The sequence below is a fragment of the Ursus maritimus genome, unplaced genomic scaffold (assembly GCF_017311325.1).
Source record: "Ursus maritimus isolate PB19 unplaced genomic scaffold, ASM1731132v1 scaffold_26, whole genome shotgun sequence".
Taxonomy (NCBI): domain Eukaryota; kingdom Metazoa; phylum Chordata; class Mammalia; order Carnivora; family Ursidae; genus Ursus; species Ursus maritimus.
The window spans coordinates 23,831,019-23,853,000 of NW_024425119.1; the positions used below are offsets into that span (position 1 = coordinate 23,831,019).

A 21,982-nucleotide genomic window follows, 5' to 3' on the forward strand; every position below is an offset into this window, starting at 1 on the left:
AAAAAAAAACTCACAAATGTCTTGAACACATAACTAATCTATAATTTCTAACAGTATCACCAAAAAAACCAAAACAAAACAAAACAAAAAACAAAGAACAGGATAAGATCGCGCCTTCCCTAAGACACACTCTCCAAGAAGTTCCTAAGACTTCTTTTCCCTACAATGATTACAAGAGCATTGCCCTTAGAGGTTTTATTACCAAGATTCCGCCTGTTTCCAAATGTGGATGGAGGAAGGAAAACGGATGAGGGATATATTTGTATGGAAGCAACCTCAAAACTCTGAAATTATGGAGCTGTTATAAATGAGCTTCTAAGTGGATATGATTCCAGAATTATTTCCCAACTCTTTAAATTTACAGGCATGAAATTTATTTTTCCACGGCCACAGATAAACAACTGGAAATGAAAGTGAACTTCAAAACATGTCTCTTTTCTCTAGAGATTTATGTCATGAATAAGGGAGAAATGGGACTATCTAGGAAACCCATTGCATGGTTCCACCTTCTTCCTAAATATCACAAATACAACATTACCCCATTCCTCAATTATATCCTTATATGCAAAACACAGAAGATTTATAACTGATTTCTTAATTTACCTGTCTTGATAACAAATTTAGATTGTTATGACTCATTGTATTATATGGTGATAATCTGTAATTTGGTTTCCTGGTAGAAAACAAGAATTAATCTGTCCTTCCCCAGTTGAATGTGTCAGTAACTCCTTGGAAGTAAATTGCTCTTCATAGGAACATTTAGAGAGAAAACAAACAAACTTATTCCCTAGGAATTGTCTTTCTTTCTTCCTTTGTTCCTTTCTTCCTTCCTCTCTTCCTTCCTTCCTCTTTCTTTCTTTTTTCCTTCCTTCCTTCCTTCCTTCCTTCCTTCCTTCCTTCCTTCCTTCCTTCCTTCCCTTCTTTCCTTCTTTTCTTCCCTCCCTTTCTTTCCTTCCTAATCCCTAGGAATTTAAAGCACAAGTTCAAGCAAATCACTTTGCCTTCCTGAATCTTAATGTCATTATTCACTTAATGAGGATAAGAATGATGAGGATGATGAGGACGATAATGTATTATAACCCAAAAGGTCTGTTATAATAATTGCTGTGGAAGACTTTATAAACTATGAAATCTGATGTAGACATTAGTTACCTACAAAATCCCTCTATAGGGCTCTGTACTTCTCCACATCACCTTGTATTATAATCAAGAATAACTGTCATCTGGATGTGTATTTCCAAATATATAATTATGTATGCAGATCGTCACAAGTTTATCAGGATCATTTCTAAACACTTCCCTTAAAGTAGTGCATGAAAGTTGTGTGGCACATTTTAACTAAGTTAACAACCCTCCAGCTTCACCAGGTCCTACAATTCTCATACTGCTCAGCCATTGCTAACTGCAAACTATAAGATCTGAATCTTACACTGCAAAAGCTGTATTAGGAATTAACCAGCGAGTTCCAGGCACACAACCCTGTGTTTTCTCCAGAGAAATGTGAAGTTAAAATAACATCAATAAGCTGCTCCCCAGAGCCCTTACAATGCTGGGTACAACGCTAAAGGCTTTCCATACACTTCCCATTTAATTCTTGTGGCAACCCTATGAGGTAAGTATTATTTTCCCCATTTTAGAGATGTGAAAATTCTTATTCTCTAATAAGAAAAGTGTAGGGACTGGGACTCATGATTGCTTCAACTTGGCTTAACCAGTTGATGGGGGTTGTTGGGCCCTTAGAAGCAGAGGTAAGGGTAACATCAACCTATTAGTTTGTTAGGCCCAAGATAAAGATTTTGCTTGGGCTTTTGCCTCTTTTCACACATATGACTAGGAAAGAAAGAAAATAAAACATATGGCAGGTCCCTAGAAACTTTTTCTGCTCTATATCAAGTTTTTAAAAGGTTTGATCAGGGGGTCCTTCACAGTTTCAGTTCTAAAGGGAAAACGGGACAACCTTCTAGATTTAGTTTGCTTTGACTCTCCTTAACACTAGTATGTATGCAAGTGGAAGATCCCTCATGTATATGTAAGCAGCACATCTTCTCCCGAACGCAAGTGTCCAAGTGCATTCACAGCTAATGCTGCATTCCCCAGGAACCTTTTGAAAATCTGCCTGATGTTAGAGTGAAGGTTTTTTTTTTCCTTCTGCAACACCCCAATTTTAATAGCCTGTGGTGTATTTTTGTTTTTACATTTTCTTTAATAAATGAGAATTTCAGGGAGTGAGTGATAGGCAAATCTCAACTTGTCAGGGGTGATTTCCCTGCACAGGGCAGCTGGTGAACCTGACTCCTGCATTCATGGAGCTAAATCCTGCACCAGATGATATACAATTAAGTGTAACATCATTCATTCCAGGCTGTCAGAGAGGAACACACAGAGGCCTCATCATACTCCCGTGTCCAACAAAGTAGGATGTATGCTAATGAACAAATGTGATATAAGATGAAGCCACAGGATCATGGAAATTTAGAATGAATGCATAGATGAGGTTTATTCCATCACTCAGGCAGGAGTCCCATTTGGCTAGATATAACATCTAACATTTACCTATTGCTGTGTGACAAACTGCCACAAACTAGCAATTTAAAACAGTGCCTATTATTTCACAGTTCTGTAGGTCAAAAAGTCTGGTGGTCTTGGCTGGATCCTACAAGCCCAAAGTCAGATTGTCAGCTGGACTGAGCTCTCATCTAGATGCCTAGATGCTCTGGAGATGAATCTACTCCCAAGTGCATTCAAACTGTTGGCAGAACACAGCTCCTTGTTACTGTAGAACACGGGCTCCATCTCCTCGATGGCTGTCAGCCCAAGACTCCTCTCAGTTTCTCAACGTTCTTCGAACCAACCATAGCACATGAAATCCTTCTTGTATCTTTATCTTCCTCTTCTGCCACTAGCAGGAGAAAGCTTGCTGCTTTTAAGGGTTCATGCGATTAGATTAGATGTACCTAGATAATCTCTCTTTTAAAAGGTTAACTCTTCCATATAATACACCACTTTCAGAGATTCTGTGGATTCTTGGGGCGCCATTTTAGAATTCTGCCTACCACACCTAGCAAGCAGAACTAATAAAAATATTGTCAGGTTTGTCCTATCCTCAACAGATCAAGACATTGTAAGTATAGGCAAAGCTGTTAGAAATAACATTGAGAATCATGTTTAAATTTCTCGACATGGAAGTTCGAAGTTAAAATGTTAGACTGAAATGGTAAAAAGTCAATGTCCTTTGAAAAAAGTTGCAACATTACTTTAGCAACCAATGTTCCTTAATATATAGTTTTAGAAGACACTAAACTATCTGAACTTGCCTTACAAAAAATAAGAAACCATAGCTGTCCTGATGACCCTATATCTTTAATTCAACAATCCCTTGATATCCTCTCCTTCATTCACAGCTGATGTCTTTAAATTAGCTTTGAATCATATTGCAGTCCATCCCCTGACCTGCTCCCCTCAGTTACTGAGCCCTTAGCACAGCCCTTAGTTCCTGTTTGCTGCCTTATGTGACCCATCAGGCTCCATTGGAGCTAACTGCTATAGCTCTTCCCTGACCAGGTCTGCCTTGTTTCTGGGCATTCTGTAAGCAACTTGTCAAAGCCAAAGGGCCCCTGTGATTGACTTCTCTCAGCGTCACATCACCTGCCAAGGAAACCTGCCTTATCCTCAAAGAATAACTGGTTCTTCCCTGGCTAAACTTGTCACTCTTGAATTCCTTTTGTTTGTCATCCTGTTTTTAAGGATTTTGTTCTTCCATTACACATGATAAAAATATTTATTTTACTCAATTGCTTATTTAGAATGACTTGAGTCTCCTTTATATTTGGTCAGTATTTGCTCTTGGATTAGGCATGCTTGCAGGTGGGCAAGGTATGAGCAAGCGTTAAAATGCTTTCTGACGAATTTGTCCAGGGATGATGATGTTCATGATGTTGAGATGTTCTGGGTAGACATCCCCAATTTAATGCCTATGTATCACCCAAATGCCAAAACGTAAAAGGTTAAGATGAGCCCAGGTTTATAAATGACAAATTGCCAGCCACATTGTTGAAAGTTGAGAGGTTAATAGAGATTAAGAATTTTGAAATGCCTTTTCCTATTTAATGGGAACAAAAGTTGTTCCTAACTAGTTTCCTGGTAAGTACATTTCCCGGTCCCTGCAAACTCAGAGGCCAATGTAAAAAATTTTTTTTGCTGGCTATTAAACATGTACTTTTTATCTTGATTTTGATTAATAATTGATATATTCATGCAAGTAAAATAAAGTGTTTTTCCTTAGTCACTGCATTCAATTTGAAACAAAGTGTTGACCTACCACGGTTTCCTAAGCTAAAATCAAGCCTTGTGAAATTCCTAATTTTTTTATGAGTAAACTTTATCAAAGCAGAAAACTTTGCTTTGAAAATAAATTTTGGGAATCTAAATGTAAGCATAATTTTATTAATTTCTAAAAATAAAAAATATTCTAAGTATTCTTGGCCACAGGTTAAAAATTGTTTTTAACGTCATTTAAAATGTTTTATTTCTTTTCCCTCTATGTCATTAGGTTAGTTGTCCCTGATTCCAGATAACAAAAATGAAGCAGTATGACAATTGAGGGAATCAGTTCCTGATAATATTTCCCAGATTATCACAATCAAATTGGGTAGCAGGCATGTGCAAGCCCTCGGGGTAGGAGAGAAGGGTTTTCATTCACCAGCAATGTCATTACCAGACCTTTGCCCTGGACTTCACCCTGCAGAATCCCTGTCAGGTCTTTTTCCTGCCTACTGGATCCAAAATAAAGCTTTGCAGCCAAAATATTCAGTGACAGATGGCTCATTTCATTGCTGTAATGTCATCCTTTGGGTCTCTGAGGGGATGATTCCAGGAATAGAAAGCAGGGCAAATACAGGATTGGACTTATAACAGAATCTAACACAATCAGGGTTTCTCCAATTACTGATGGAATAAAGAACTTCTAAATTCTTTTCATCTAACAACAAGAGTGGCCCCTCTTCTCTCTATATGGTAATTAATGCATAGAGTGTAATATAAGCACAGAGTATATTATGGTTCCAATCCCTCCTCTGACCCTGACAAGTTCAGTGATTTTGAGCCTGCTCCTCAATTTCTTCATAAATAAAATAAGCATCATAATAGTACTTAGCAAAGGCAACAAAACCAAAAATAAACATGTGAGACTACATCAAATTAAAAAGCTTCTGCACAGTGAAGAAAGCCATCAACAAAATGAAAAGGCAACCTATTGAATGAGAAAATATTTGCAAATCATACATCCAATAAGGGGTTAATATTGAACATACATTAAAAAACTCCTACAACTCAACAGAAAAAAAAATCTTGCCTTAGCTAAGAACTCAATAAATGGTAACTAACATTTTCTTCCCTCTCTTTGATTAATTTGGTTTTGTATAAAAGAATAATACATAATAGAACATAAAACAAGAGGCATAACATAGGAAACCTATAAATGGAAATGATATTTTGTTAGTATTCTTAATTCAGAATGGACTTAGACTAAGTAAGACCAAAGTCAGTATTTTACTGTGTTATTCTAAAATGCGGACGGGAAGGTTGCTCCCACTGAAGCTGTAAGAGACAGTTATTCTTTCCACTGTCAAGATCTCCAAGGCTATGGGAGATTGTGACTTATTTCTAGCCACATCTAAGCTCCCTTGATAAAATTCCTTACAGTGCTCATTAGAATTGGTTCTAAATTTCATTTTTAATTGCTTCTCTTTTTGAGAAAAGGTATGAACTTTTTCTTTTCCATCATATGCATTTACAAAGTTAAAATTCACAAAGATTCTGGGATTTGTTTTGTTTTTCATTTTTTTCCCTAACTTGGCACATCCTAATCTTTTCCCTAAGGTCTGTATCTATATTGCTATTTTCCAGTTTGTCTTGATATCATTGCTTCACCATTTGGCACCTCAGTCAACATAGTTTTACCACCATTATCTACACAGCACCACCCCATCTGAATGGATCTCACAACTGCCCTTCTCTGTTGCATGCCTTTGCCTGGGTCTGCTTTCCCATTATGTTACCCATCTGTCTGCTCCTAAAGAATGCCATGAGGGAGTGATGGTGCTTCACAGAGAGTTTTAAAATCTTGACCTTCATTTGAATTTAGTCATTGTGTATCACTGGATTCCTAACCTTTCTTCAAGACTTTTTCCAACCTGGGGTGCCTGGGTGGCACAGCGGTTAAGCGTCTGCCTTCAGCTCAGGGCGTGATCCCAGCGTTATGGGATCGAGCCCCACATCAGGCTCCTCCGCCATGAGCCTGCTTCTTCCTCTCCCACTCCCCCTGCTTGTGTTCCCTCTCTCGCTGGCTGTCTCTATCTCTGTCGAATAAATAAATAAAATCTTTAAAAAAAAAAAGACTTTTTCCAAACTGAAAGTGACACCAAGTTAATCAGATTCATGTTTTCTAAAGCTCACAAACTTTCTAATTATGATTAATTTGGTCTTGATGGCATTTATAGTTAATCATTAGGTACCAGAATCTTTACATATTTTACTTTTAGTTATTACAATAACCTCATATATTAGTAAGTGCTATTATCCCCATTTTATAGGTGTGGAAACCAAGAATCAGGGAATTTAAGTAACTTCCCCAAAAGCCTACAGTATGTGGCTGCCTTTCCCACTAAGCCAACATGTCCAAAAGAGTCCTTTGGAGGACATAACAATTGTTCTCAAATGTATGTATGTATGTATAAAAGTTATCTGACATGTTTATTAAAAGTGTATCCCATAGTCCATCCTCCAAATTCCAGGCTCCATCCTCCAGATTCTGATTCAGTGGGTGGACCTAGGCTTTGCCTTTCAACAAACTCTCTGAGAGATTTTGATGCAGGCCACCTGAGCAGCACACCCAGCTCAGGAGAGACACAGACTGACTATGCATTCCCAGCTATGTACCAGCTCCTAATGAAGCACCACATTTCCTGCTTTTCTTCTTCTTCAAGCCATAAATTAACCAAGTGCTGAGATTTACTTTTACAACAAAACTTAAGCTAAACAGCCAGAATTCAGGTTTTGTTGGGAAGCAAAATTGTAGCCTGGGAATCAATAAAACTGGTTTCTTTTATCCCTTTCTTTTACTGACTTCTTGCATGTCATTTGATAAAATAAGCTTATTGTGTCTCATTCTTCTCCTCTATAAATGGAATGTGAAAATTCATGTCCATTACTTACTGAAAAGACCTCTAAAGAGGAAAACTGACCATGGTGGGAGCATGAAAAGCTCCAGGCAAAGAATACGGTGTGAATCCTCAAGACTCAATTACTTTCTTATCTAAGTGGGGCATACTGATTTTATTATGGCTGCCATTTATTGCACAAAACATGAGGGATAGCATATTCAGTTGGCATTTGTGGGACTGGCGTGCAGTACTTTGCAATGCACAGGTTTTGTGTTCTTGGAAAAGTTATTTTAAGTTTATGCACCTCCTTTGCTTCACGTGAAATGGGAAGACATAATAATATTATCAACTTCATGGGGTGTTGAGTTGTCACTTCATGATTTGTATAAATGAGCTTTGATGAATTACTCAGCCCAAATATTTTCATTCTCAATAGCCTAGCTTCAAGCTATTGATAATATCAGTGTATTCACTCTTATGTTCCTGTCTATTACAGAAAACAAATATGACATTGTTCCTGCTCTTAGGAAAGTTACTCTCAAGCAGAGGAGACAATCTAATGCGATACCTAAAACAAGAGACTTGGCAGGATTTTCAAAATGGGGGGAAAGGGGAGGAAAGCCAGAAAAGTGTATATAATATGACCTCAGTTTTTAAAAACACTTTAAAAACAATTACCAATTCCTCCATAGTTTTGTACATATCCATTAAACGTATACATATAAAATATCTGTATATATATTTATATAATATGTAATTTACTAAATATACATATATATGTATATATATACATATATATCATTAATATAAGATGTTTTGGAGATAGAATAAAGAAAATAAAGGAATAAAGTAAAGGAAGGAAACAAAAAAGAAACATAAGTAAATAATAAAACAGTTTAAAAAAATACATGGATGTCCATGATAAAAAGAGCATATGTGATATGACCCCATCTAAGTAAATGTGCATTTGGGTGTGTCTGAGATACATGAAAACATAGACAAAACACTAACAGGGGCTATTTCAAGGTAGTGAGATTTAAGTGATCTTTACTCTTTTTCTGTATTGTTAGACTATTTTTTATAATGACATATTATTTATAACTAGAAACATTTTACAAAGGATAGACTGCCAAAATATTTATTATTGTACATGATGTATTGTTTTATTTTGTCTTTTCAAGTGGTCTCTAAAAGGTATGTATTATTTTGAAAGGAGAAAAATGATATTCTTTAAAGAGGTATTCTGAGTAGTAACAAAATGCAGTGGAAAAAAGATATTCTTAATAGAAGGCCAAAGCTGCTTTAGGTACCCAAATAAAAGTGAACAATGAGCTGGTTTTGCTAGAACAAACTCAGTCACTGAACTCTTCTTTTTCTTCTTTCTTTTCCTTCTGTAGAAGTTTTGAATTATGTAAATCTTGGATTTGTTGAAAGAAACTATTTCTTTAATCTTCACAATATGGCTTTACTTATGTTTTTCCAATTCATTATCATTTTCTACAACTCAACACGTCCCAAGCTGAACTTAGTATTTTCTTTCTGCCTCAACTTACTTCTCTTCCTGTCTCCTTTTTTAAGAGATATGTCACCACTTTCACCCAAGTCACCCAAACTGGATATCTGGGATCCACCCTGGATTCCTCCCTCTGTACCGAATGAGTCAATGAGATACTACAGATACAGATACTACACCCATCAGATCTCTCCTTATCACATCTCTTCTCCATAGCTATTGTCCTCAGTGGTCCTACCCAGATTGCAGCAATTATCTTTAAACTAGTCCCCTTATCTGCACTTAGAAAATTTGATCGAGCAGGAGAATGTCTAAACTTCTTTATATGTTATGCAAACAGATGTCAGTTGCTTGCCTATCTTCATCTCCTTCAACGAACAATCTCTCCCAAAACATGCCACCTTGGGGACTGTCAGTTACAATATTCTCACTCTCCGTGATATTATAAGCCAGGCAATGAGAGCTTCATCCACCGAGGCTCAATGAGTGGTTCAGGGATGGGTTTGCGATAAGTAGGGGCAGATATTTTGCTCCAGACTTCTCTTCTAGAGATAGAATAAAAACTCTCTGGCAAGTCACAGATTAATTAAGCAAACTCTTCTGTAAGACTTATTTCCTTGAAACTTTCTAGGAGGCCATGTTCAAATAGTATAGACATGGAACAAGTCAATTCTTTTAGTTATCCTATAAGTAGGCAAATATTTTCATCTGGTTTGGGAACCAACTCCAATTCTAAAAAGGTAACCAAATTGGTGGTGATTTAAGATGATTTCTACTTTATTATCAGTCTGGTGGATCCAAAAATTAATTAATTCCAATTTTTAATTCCAACTAGGCTATAAATGTCATTATTTTTTTATCATCTGACATCAGGGGACTGTCATAGCAATTGTCTATTTCTTGTTCTAACTTTTTATTGATTAATAATATGCATAAAAAGTACACAAAGTATATAGCTTAATAAATTTTCACAATAGAATACAAGTTTGCTACTGCATATTTTTGTGCACATAAATAAATTTTAAAATGTCTAAGGTCAGGACCATGTTTTCATTTTTCTCAATGCCTCAATCCCAAGCGTAATGGTAATGCCCACTATTGAAGTCACTGTATTTTACCTGCCAGACATTTTATACTCAAAAGTCATCAGGTAAAAGGGTAGGAAGGCTACTGCAGAACATTCATTTAACAATAATTCTGCCAATAGCTAACAATTATCAAGTGCTTATTGGTACCATTATTATCTGTTTTACAGATTAGGAAACTATGGTAGACAGAGATTTAAAAAGTGACTGAGATCAAATAGCCAGTAAGTTGAAGAGTAAGACCCCAAGAAAAAACTCAATTCCCAAAATATAATTTAAGCAATTGAGTCCTTCCACTATGATAAGTACCTTTTTCACTGAGATGAGAAAAACTTACAATCTTTCTAAAGACCAAGAGACAATGCATTTTTCTTTAGTAAACATTAGCAGTGATTCAGTCTTAGAGGAAGAAAGCAGTTGAGTGAATTCTAATAGCATTTAAAATTCTGCAAAAAAGGAAAAGCAAGAGCACATGTTATAATTAAAGACTTACTTTTTTATTATAGGCACCTTCCATTTCTTCCTGGATCCAAATCACCTCTGCTGCACTGGCTTCTTTTTCATATTGCTCCTTGTTTGGAATCTCTGGAATCCTTAATTTGGGTTCTCTTCCTACTGGATGGGATGATGCTTCTGAATGGGCAGGCTATCACTCATCTCTTGAAATGCCTGTACATTTTATTGTAAGAGAATAAATGAGGAGGTCAGATTGTCCTTCAGGCCATTGAGAAAATCCCAACCAAAAAACCCACCAAATCACATTTACTCAAATTGGTTAAGGTGAAGAAATTCTTTAGATTCTTTAAGATATGTTAGAAATAGAGACGGCAGTCCAAGATGGTAGCATATTGGTAGCATAAAAAGATCCTGAACTTACTTCCTCCTATGAACACAATGACATGGATTGTCATCTACAATGACATATGGATTAATTCACACTTAAAAAAAAAACATGAAAACTAGCTGAACAGTTTCCTTTACAACAAGGGATAAAAGGGCTGTAGAGGGGTAGGGAGGAAGAGGGATAAGAGAGGAAAAAGTCGGGGCACCTGGGTGGCACAGTCGTTAAGTGTCTGCCTTCGGCTCAGGGCGTGATCCCCGTGTTCTGGGATCGAGCCCCACATCAGGCTCCTCCACTGGGAGCCTGCTTCTTCCTCTCCCACTCCCCCTGCCTGTTGTTCCCTCTCTCTGCTGTCTGTCTCTGTCAAATAAATAAATAAAATCTTTAAAAAAAAAAAGAGAGAGAGGAAAAAGTCACCAAAACCTACACATGGCAGCACAAACTAGGGAGGGATCTCACAGACAAGAACCTCTCCTTGAAAAATGAAAGGTTTATACCCCACCTTGGGCACCCTAACCCTTGGGCCCTGCACCAGACAGGAAGCACAAAAAACGTCTGACTTTTGAAATCAATGGGGCTTACTTCCAGGGCACCCAAGGAACTGTGGGATTTTGAGCTACTCCTTTTGAGGGGCTCCTATGTAAACTCACTCATTCCAAGAAGCAGAGCAAAGGCAGCAGTTTGAGAGGGGACTGGATTATTTGTGAGGGTGATTCAGTTGCTAATTTGAAAGCATCTGCCAGAGGTGCCTTAATTAGTTGGGATTTTCCTTGGGGGCAAAGGCACTGGAGAGTGACATTTTTTGCACTCTCCCTCTGTCCTGCTAACACAGGCGGGCACACATGGACACAACCTTAATAAAGTCACAGGCTTGCCTTGCCCCCAGAGCGCGTTCTAGTCCTCACTAAAGCCATAGACACACTGTACTTCTAGCACTCTTCTCTGGCATCACTAAAACTGCAGGCATGCCTGCCCCCCAACACTCTTTCCTGGATGTAATAAAGCCACAGGCAACCACAGATTCACTAAATGCAGCCGGTGGGGAATGCAGTCCACACAGAGAAGGGCTCTTGATTGTCTGGCTCTGGGATCAAAGGGGCTTGTGCTCCTGGACCCCAGGTGTCTGTAACAATCAGAAAGACAATTCTTGGCAGCAGGCAGCACACTGAAACACCACCTCCAGTCTGCACATGAAAAAGGCCCACTTAATTGTCCTGGAGTTTCAACCTGAGGGACAGGATTCAGATTTGCCACACATCTAAAGGCTACAGAGCTATTCTTAGGAAATGTAGGTAGGAACATCCCATCTGTTCACCCTCCTTTGGCCTCACCAGAGCTCACTGGTACCTCCCAGAAAGGTGCTTAAACACTTGTCTAAAGCCACAGTTCTTGCAAATGTTTCTCAGGTGCCCCCTGAGAAACAGATCTTCTGTTTAGGGGTCAGCAGGATTTATGACTATGATCCCACAGGATTGTATATATCTGTACACTTTAAAAGTTGTTGCCTGAGAATCTGGCTTCCAATCAGCTTGAATCTAGGTGCTGACTGAGAGCACCCCCTTTGGAACACTGACACGTCCTAGCATACCCTCAACAACTGGGACCTATAAAGAATAAATTAGGCTACTCAGACAATCACAGAAGCTTGACAGACAACCAAGAGCTAGGGGAAGGTTAAAAGATAAGGTTCATCTGCTACACGAGGACATTCCTTCAATAAGGAGAGGTGGCTATTTCACCTATAATTCAGAAACAAACATAGAGAATCAAGCAAAATGAAAAAGCAGGATTATGTTCCAAATGAAGGAGCAAGATAATCTTGGAAAAGGATCTTAATAAAACAGGGATAAGCAATCTACTTTATAAAGACTCTAATGTTCATAAAGATACTGACCCAATTCAAGAGAAGAATGAATGAACATAGTAAGAACTTCAACAAGAGATAGGAAATATGAGAAAGTACCAAACAGAAGTCACAGAGCTGAAGAATACAATAACTGAACTGAAAAATACACTAGACAGTTTCAACAGCAGACTAGATGATGGAGAAGAAAGGATCAGTGACCTAGAAGACAGGAACTTAGCCAAATAGAGCAACAGCAACAACAAAAAGGAATTTAAAAGTGAAAATAGCTTAAGAGACCTATAAAACAATATTAAGCAGGAAAACATTTGCATCACAGGGGTCTCAGAAGGAAAAAAGAGAAAGAAAGGGGAAGAAAACTTACTTGACAATATAAAGACTGAAAATTTCCCTTAGCTGGGGAAGGAAACAGACATACAGGTCCAGGAAGCCCAGAGAATTCTAGAAAAGACAAACCCAAAGAGATCCATACCAAAACACATCATAATTAAAATGCCAAAATTTAGGGGCATCTGGGTGGCTCAGTCATTAAGCGTCTGCCTTTGGCTCAGGGCGTGATCCTGGCGTTATGGGATCGAGCCCCATGTCAGGCTCCTCTGCTGGAAGCCTGCTTCTTCCTCTCCCACTCCCCCTGCTTGTGTTCTCTCTCTCACTGGCTGTCTCTCTCTGTCAAATAAATAAATAAAATCTTTAAAAAAATAAAAATAAAATAAAATGCCAAAATTTAAAGATAAAGAATTTTATAAGGAACAAGAGAAAAACAAGTTGTTACAAATAAGAGAACCCCCATAAGACTGCCCACTGATTTTTCAGCAGAAACTTTGCAGACCAGAAGAGAGTGGCATCATATATTCAAAATGCTGAAAAGAAAGAACTTTCAACCAAAAATACTCTATCTGGCAAGGCTATCATTCAGAACTGAAGGAAAGATAAAAAGTTTTCCAGGCAAGCAAAACGTAAGGAAGTTCATTATGAGAAATGTTAAAGGGTCTTCTTTAAGCTGAAAAGAAAAAGCACTAACTAATAACAAGAAGATACATAAAAATAAAGATCACTTATGATGCTTGTATGAAAGTTAAAAAACAAAAGTAGTAAAATCAAAATCAGCTGTAACTAGAATAATCAGTTAAGGGATACACAAAATAAAAAATGTAAAATATGACTTTGAAAACATAAAATATGCAAGGGTAGGCAGTAAAAAAGTAGTTTTTTAAGAATGTGTTTATATTTAAGTTGCTACCAACTTAGACTGTTCTATATGTAGACTGTTATATATGAACCTCACAATGAACCACAAAGCAAAAACCTACAGTAGATACACAAAAGATAATGAGATAGGAATCTAAAATAACACTAAAATTCATAAAACCACAAAGGAAACAAGAAAAAGAAGAATAGAAGAGAGAGGAACTACAAAACCTCTAGAAAACAATGGACCAAATGGCAACAAGTACATACCTATCAATAATGAAAATGTAAATGGACTAAATTCTCCAATCAAAGATTTAGAGTAATTGAATGGATAACAAAAACAAAAACAAAACAAAATAAAAACAAGACTCATTATGTGCCCACAACAGACTCACATCAGATCTAAAACACACATAGAATGAAAGTGAAAGGATGGAAGAAGTTTCCACACAAATGGAAATAAAAAGAAAGCTATACTTATATCAGGCAAAATACTTTAAAACAAAGACTGTAATAAAAGACAAAGGAGGACATTACTTAATGACAAAGGGATAAATGCAATAAAAGAATACATTTGTAAATATTTACATACCAACCTAGGAGCACCTAAATATATAAAGCAAATAGTAACAGATCTAAAGAGAAAAATTGGCAGCAATACAATAATAGTAGGGGACTTTAATACCCCACTTATATTGATGGATAAATCATCCAGACAATAAGGAAATATCAGCCTTAAACATTAGGCCAGATGGGCTTAATAAATATATGCAGATCATTCCATCCAAAAGCAGCAAAATACATATTCTTTGGAAGTGCACATGGAACATTCTCCAGGATAGATCACATGATGTTAGACCACAAAACAAATCTCAGTAAATTAAGAAGATTGCAATATTTTTCAAGCATCTTTTTGATCACATGGTGTAAAACTAGAAATCAATTACAATTTAAAAAACTGAAAAAAATCACAAGTATGTGAAGATTAAACAATGTGGTACTGAATATCCACTGGGTCAATGAAGAAATCAAAGGGGAAACTTAAAAACTACTTTGAGACAAAAGAAAATGGAAATACAGCAACCCAAAATCTACAGATACATCAAAAATAGTTCTAAGAGGGAAGTTCAAAGCAATATAGGCCTACCTCAAGAGACAAGAAAAAGCTCAAATAAATAATCTAATTCTACACATAAAAGAATTAGAGAAGGAAGGACAAGCAAAGCCAGAAGGTAGTAGAAGGAAGGACATAATAAAGATTAATAATATAATAATAATATTAATAATATGAAGTTCCTCAAAAAAATTAAAAATAGAACTACCATACAATCCAGCAATACTACTTCTGTGTACTTATCCAAAGAAAATAAAAACACTAGATTTTATCAGCCAAAGCTGAACTTAAACACACAATCTCATCTCCAGTATGGCTTATAGTACATTACTCTCCCCCAAAGGGCCAGGCTATGACATTTAATTAATAGATTATAATGAGAAATAAATATTCTAAAGTGTTTTTCATCTGGGACAGACTCTTATTCCAACATTGTTCTTGGTTAGTTATTTTCTCTAACAAGAAACTGAAAAGCTGCTGGAAGTCCAAGATGGCACAGAAGCAGAAGACCTTAGTTTTGTCTGGTCCCAGGAATTCAGCTAGAAAGCTATCAAACATTCTGAACACCTGCAAACTCAACTGGAGATCTAAGAAAAGAATAGCTCCAACTTTACAAATAGAAAAGTGACCACTTTCTGCAAGAATGACAAGACACAAAAACTCACCTCAAAAAAGAGAACAAGAGGCAGCACTGACTGTCAGGGACCTAGTCAGTATGGACATAAGTAAGATGTCAGAACTAGAGTTCAGAATAATGATTATAAAGATACTCGCTAGGCTTGAAAAAAGTATAGAAGACACAAAAGAATCTCTTTCTGGAGAAATAAAAGAACTAAAATCTAACCAAGTCAAAATCAAAAAGGCTACTAATGAGATGCAATTAAAAAATGAAGGGTTTAACTGCTAGGATAAATGAGGCAGATGATAGAATTAGTGATATAGAAGAAAAAATGATGGAGAATAAAGAAGCTGAGAAAAAGAGACAAACAACTACTGTATCACGTGGGGAGAATTCAAGAGATAAGTGATACCATAAAGAGAAATATTAGAATAATTGGGATCCCAGAAAAAGAGGAAAAGAGGGAGGGCAGAAGGCATATTGGAGCAAATTAAAGCAGAGAACTTCCCTAATCTGAGGAAGGAAACAGGCATTCAAGTCCAGGAGGCATAGAGAATCCCCCTCAAAATCAATAAAAATAGGTCAACACCCTGACATATAATAGTGAAAATTGCAAATGTCAGGGACAAAGAGAAAACCATAAAAGCAGCTCAGGACAAGAGGTCTGTAACTTACAAGGGTAGAAACATTAGACTGGCAGCAGATCTATCCACAGAGACCTGGCAGGCCAGAAAGGACTGACATGATATAGTCAGGGTGCTAAATGAGAAAAATATGCAGCCAAGAATACTATATCCAGCTAGGATGTCATTCAAAATAAAAGGAGAGATAAAAAGCTTCCAGGACAAACAGAAATTAAAAGATTTTGTGATCACTAAACCAGCCCTGCAAGAAATATTAAAAGAGACCCTTTAAGTGAAGAGAGAGCCCAAAAGTAACATAGACCAGAAAGGAACAGAGACGATATACAGAAAAAGTAGACTTTATAGGTAATACAGTGGCACTAAATTCATATCTTTCAATAATCACACTGAATGTAAATGGGTTAAGTGACCCAATCAAAAGACACAGGGTATCACATTGGATAAGAAAGCAAGACCCATCGATATGCTGCCTGTAAGAGACACATTTTAGACCCAAAGACACTTCCAGATTGAAAGTGAGGGGTTGGAAAACCATTTACCATGCTAATGGACATCAAAAGAAACCTGGATTGGCAATCCTTCTATCAGAAAAATTAGATTTTAAACCAAAGACTAACAAAAGATGAGGAAGGACATTATATCATAATTAAAGGGTCTTTTCAACAAGAATACCTAACAATTGTAAATATTTCTGCCCCTAACTTGGGAGCAGCCAATTATATAAACCAATTAATAATAAAATCAAAGAAATACATTGATGATAATACAATAATAGTATGGGACTTTAACACCCCACTGACTACAATGGACAGATCATCTAAGCAGAAGATCAATAAGGAAACAAGGGCTTTGAATGACACACTGGACCAGCTGGACTTCACAGATGTATTCAGAGCATTCCACACTAAAGCAACAGAATACACATTCTTCTCTAGTGCACATGGAAAATTCCCTAGAATAGATCACACGCGGGGTCACAAATCAAATCTCAATCAGTACGAAAAGACTGGGATCATTCCCTGCATATTTTCAGACCACAGTGCTTTGAAATTTGGACTCAATCACAAGAGGCAATTTGGAAGGAACTCAAACACTTGGATGCTAAAGAGCATCCTACTAAAGAATGAATGGGTCAACCAGGAAATTAAAAAAATAAAATAAAAATTCATGGAAACAAATGAAAATGAAAACACAACTGTTCAAAACCTTTGGGATGCAGCAAAGGAGGTCCTAAGAGGGAAGTATATAGCAATAAAAGCCTTTCTCAAGAATCAAGAAAGGTCTCAAACACATAACCTAAAGGAGCTGGAGAAGGAACAGCAAATAAAGCCTAAACCTGGTAGGAGAAGAGAAATAATAAAGATTAGTAAAGATTAGAGCAGAAATCAATGAAATACAAACAAAAAGAATAGTAGAACAAATCAATGAAACTAGTAGCTGTTTCTTTGAAAGAATTAATAAGACTGATAAACTCCTGGCCAGACTTATCAAAAAGAAAAGAGAAAGGACCCAGGTAAATAAAATCATGAATGAAAGAGTAGAGATCACAACCAACACTGAAGAAATACAATCAAATATAAGAACATATTATGAGCAACTATATGCTAACTAATTAGGCATTCTGAAAGAAATGGATGCATTCCTAGAGATGTATAAACTACCAAAACTGAAACAGGAAGAAATAGAAAACCTGAGCATGCTAAGTGAAATAAGTCAAGCAGAGAAAAACAATTATCATATGGTTTCACTCATTTGTGGAACATAAGGAATAGCAGGGAGATCAGGAGGAGAAGGAAGGGGAAAATGAAGGGGGGGGGAATAAAGGGGGATATGAACCACGAGAAACCATGGACTCTGGGAAACAAACTGAGGGTTTTAGAGGGGAGGGGAGTGGGGGAATGGGCTAGCCCGGTGATGGGTATTAAGGAGGGCATGTATTGCATGGAGCACTGGGTGTTATATGCAAACAATAAATCATGGAACACTACATCAAAAACTAATGATGGACTGTATGGTGAATAACATACCATAATAAAAATAATAATAAAATTAATAATAATAATAATAATAATAATAATGAAAACTTGAACAGACCCATAACCAGCAAAGAAATTGAAGCAAGTAATCAAAACTCTAACAATAATCAAGAGTCCAGGACCGGATGGCTTCCCTGGGGAATTCTACCAAACATTTAATGAAGAATTAACACCTATTCTTCCGAAGCTGTTTCAAAAATTAGAAATGGAATGAAAACGTCCGAACGTGTTCTATAAGGCCAGAATTACCTTGATCCTAAAACCAGCCAAAGACCCCACCAAAAAGAATTACAGACCAATATCCCTGATGAACATGGATGCAAAAATTCTCACCAAGATACTAGCCAATAGGATCCAACAGTACATTAAAAGGATTATTCACCATGACCAAGTGGGATTTATTCCTGGGCTGCAAAGGTGGTTCATCATCCACAAATCAATCAATGTGATACACTACATTAACAAAAGAAAGGACAAGAATGATATGATCCTCTCAATAGATGCAGAAAAAGCATTTGACAAAGTACAGCATTCTTTCTTGATTAAAACTCTTTACAGTATCAATGGGATAGAGGGAACATACCTCAATATCATAAAAGCCATCTACAAACAGCCCACAGTGAATATCATTCTCAATGGGGAAAAACTGAGAGCTTTTCCCAAAGGTCAAGAACATGGCAGAGATGTCCACTATCACCACTGCTGCTCATCATAGTACTAGAAGTGCTAGTCTCAGCAATCAGACAACAACAACAACAAAAGAGGCATCCAAATCGTCAAGGAAGAAGTCAAAACTCTCACTCTTCTCAGACAACATGGCACTCTATGTGGAAAATCCAAAAGATTCTACCCCAAAATTGCGAGAACTCATATAAGAATTCAGCAATGTGGCAGGATATAAAATCAATGCACAGATATCAGTTGCATTTCTATATACTAACAATGAGACAGAAGAAAGAGAAATTAAGGAGTCAATCCCATTTACAACTGCACCCAAAACCATAAGATACCTAGGAATAAATGTAAACAAAGAGGCAAAGAAACTGGACTTAGAAAACTGTAGAACACTCATGAAAAAAATTGAGGAAGACACAAAGAAATGGAAAAACATTCCATGCCCACAGATTAGAAGAAAAAATATTGTTAAAATGTCTATGCTACCTAGAGCAATCTACACATTCCATGCAATCCCTATAAAAATACCATCCACTTTTTTCACAGAGCTGGAACAAATAATCCTAAAATTTGTGTGGAACCAGAAAAGACCTGAATAGCCAAAGGAATGTTGAAAAAGAAAACCAAAACTGGTGGCATCACAATCCCAGACTTCCCAAGCTCTATTACAAAGCTGTAATCATCAAGACAATATGGTACTGGCACAAAAACAGACATATAGATCAATGGAACAGAATAGAGAAACCAGAAATGGACCCTCAACACTGTGGTCAACTAATCTTCGACAAAGCAGGAAAGAATATCCAATGAAAAAAAAGATAGTCTCCTCAACAAATGGTGTTGGGAAAATTGGACAGCCACATGCAGAAGAATGAAACTCGACCATTTCCTTACACCATACACAAAAATAGAGTCAAAATGGATGAAAGACCCAAATGTGAGACAGGAATCCATCAAAACCCTAGAGGAGAACACAGGCAGCAACCTCTGTGACCTCGGCTGCAACAACTTCTTGCTAGACGTGTCTCAAAGGCAAGGAAAATAAAGGCAAAAATGAACTATTGGGACTTCATCAAGATAAAAAGCTTTTGCACAGAAAAGGAAACAGTCAACAAAACCAAAAGACAACCAACAGAATGGGAGAAGATATTTGCAAATGTCTTATCAGATAAAGGGCTAGTATCCAAAATCTATAAAGAACTTATCAAAATCAACACCCAAAGAACAAAAAATCCAATCAAGAAATGGGCAGAAGTCATGAATGGACATTTCTCCAAAGAAGACATACAAATGGCCAACAGACCCATGAAAAAATGCTCAACATCTCTCGGCATCAGGGAAATAAAAGTCAAAACCATGATGAGATACCACCTCACACCAGTCTGAATGGCTAAAATTAACAAATCAGGAAACAACAGATGTTGGTGAGGATACAGACAAAGGGGAACCCTCTTACACTGTTCGTGGGAATGCAAGCTGGTGTAGCTGCTCTGGAAAACAGTATGGACGTTCCTCAAAAATTTAAAAATAGAGCTACCCTACAACCCAGCAATTGCACTACTAGGGATTTACCCCAAAGATACAAATGTAGTGATCCAAAGAAGCTCCTACACCCCAATGTTTATAGCAACAATAGCCAAACTATGGAAGGAGCCCAGATGTTCATCAACAGATGAATGGATAAAGAAGAAGTGGTGTATATATATATGTATATATACAATGGAATATTATGCAGCCATCAAAAAATGACCTCTTGTTACATACAACAATGTGTATGGAACTAGAAGGTATTATGATAAGCGAAATATGTCAATCAGAAAGACAATTATCATATGATCTCAGTCATACGTGGAATTTTAAGAAAGAAAACAGAGGATCATAGGGGAAGAAAGGAAAAAATAAATCAAGACGAAATCAGAGTGGGAGACAAACCATAAGAGACTCTTAATCATAGGAAACAAACTGAGGGTTGCTGGAGGGAAGGAAGGTGAGGGCATAGGGTAACTGGGTGATGGACATTAAGGATGGCATGTGATGTAATGAGCATTGTGTATTATATAAGACTGATGAACCACTGAACTCTACCTCTGAAATTAATAACACATTATATGTTAATTAATTGAATTTAAATTAAAAAACTCTGTCTCCTCCTTCTGCCCCTCCCCCACTAAAATAAATAAATAAATCTTTAAGAAAAACACTAATTTGAGAAGATATGTACCCCTATGTTTATTGCAGCATTAATTTACAATAACCAAGATATGGAAACAACCTAAGTGGTCATTGATGGATGAGTGAATAAAAAAGATGTGATACACACACACACACACACACACACACACACACACACACACACACTGGAACACTACTCAGCCATGAAAAAGAAGCAAATCTCACATTTGCAATAATATGGATGGACCCTGAGAGTATTATACAAAGTGAAATAAGTCAGACAGAGAAAGACAATTACCATATGATTTTGTTTATATGTGGAGCCTAAGAAACAAAACAAAACTCATATTTATGGAGAACAGACTGATGGTTATCAGACGGGGAGGGGTTTAGAGAGTGAGTGAAAAGGTTGAAAAATCAATTGTATGTTGTGGATAGTAAGTAGACTTATCATGGTGATCGCTTTGTAGTATATGCAAACATCAAATTATTAGTTTGTAGACCTGAAACTAATATAATGTTATATACCAATTTGCCTCAATTTAAAAAAAGTATATTAAAAATAATCCAAGACTGTTTACTTTGACACATAGCTTGAAAAGCTACAGATAATGCTGAGGCATTTCTAGGTGATGAATCTATATTCTGATTCTTATTTTATTGTAAACATTTCTGCTAAAAAATAAAAAGTAAACACTAGACATTATGATTTGAATGCTGTCTTTCTTTGGTTGTTTTTATTTAATATACCTAAGATGAAAAGAGAAAATTTGGTGAGACAAATAGATATACTATTTTAATGTCCATGCCATGAAATGTTCAAAAGAACACAGTAGAATTAATATATATTCATTCTGGACCAGAAGAGACCACACATGAATGTATACATTATGGATCTGTAGTCAAGAGGAGAGAAGATAGATTAAAAGCATGAGTTTGAAGTGCCCTTATAATTAAATTTAGTGAATCATTGTAACTTTAAAAGCAAATCTAAGCAATTTAATAAATCAATTTTTTAAGTAAGACTTTCATTTATTTGTTGAGTAAAAAAACTATTGTAGTTGTAAA

At 36.6% G+C, this 21,982-nt stretch overlaps 1 protein-coding gene across 1 annotated transcript in view; it reads right to left on the reverse strand.

Annotated features, from left to right (window-relative positions):
* LOC103665247 (putative ankyrin repeat domain-containing protein 20A5) overlaps positions 1-21,982 on the reverse strand; it is a 386,833-nt gene that overhangs the window by 270,023 nt on the left and 94,828 nt on the right. The window contains exon 3 of the mRNA XM_040641901.1: positions 10,252-10,427. The gene's annotated coding sequence lies outside the window, so the exon portion shown is untranslated. The remainder of the gene's footprint in view (positions 1-10,251; positions 10,428-21,982) is intronic.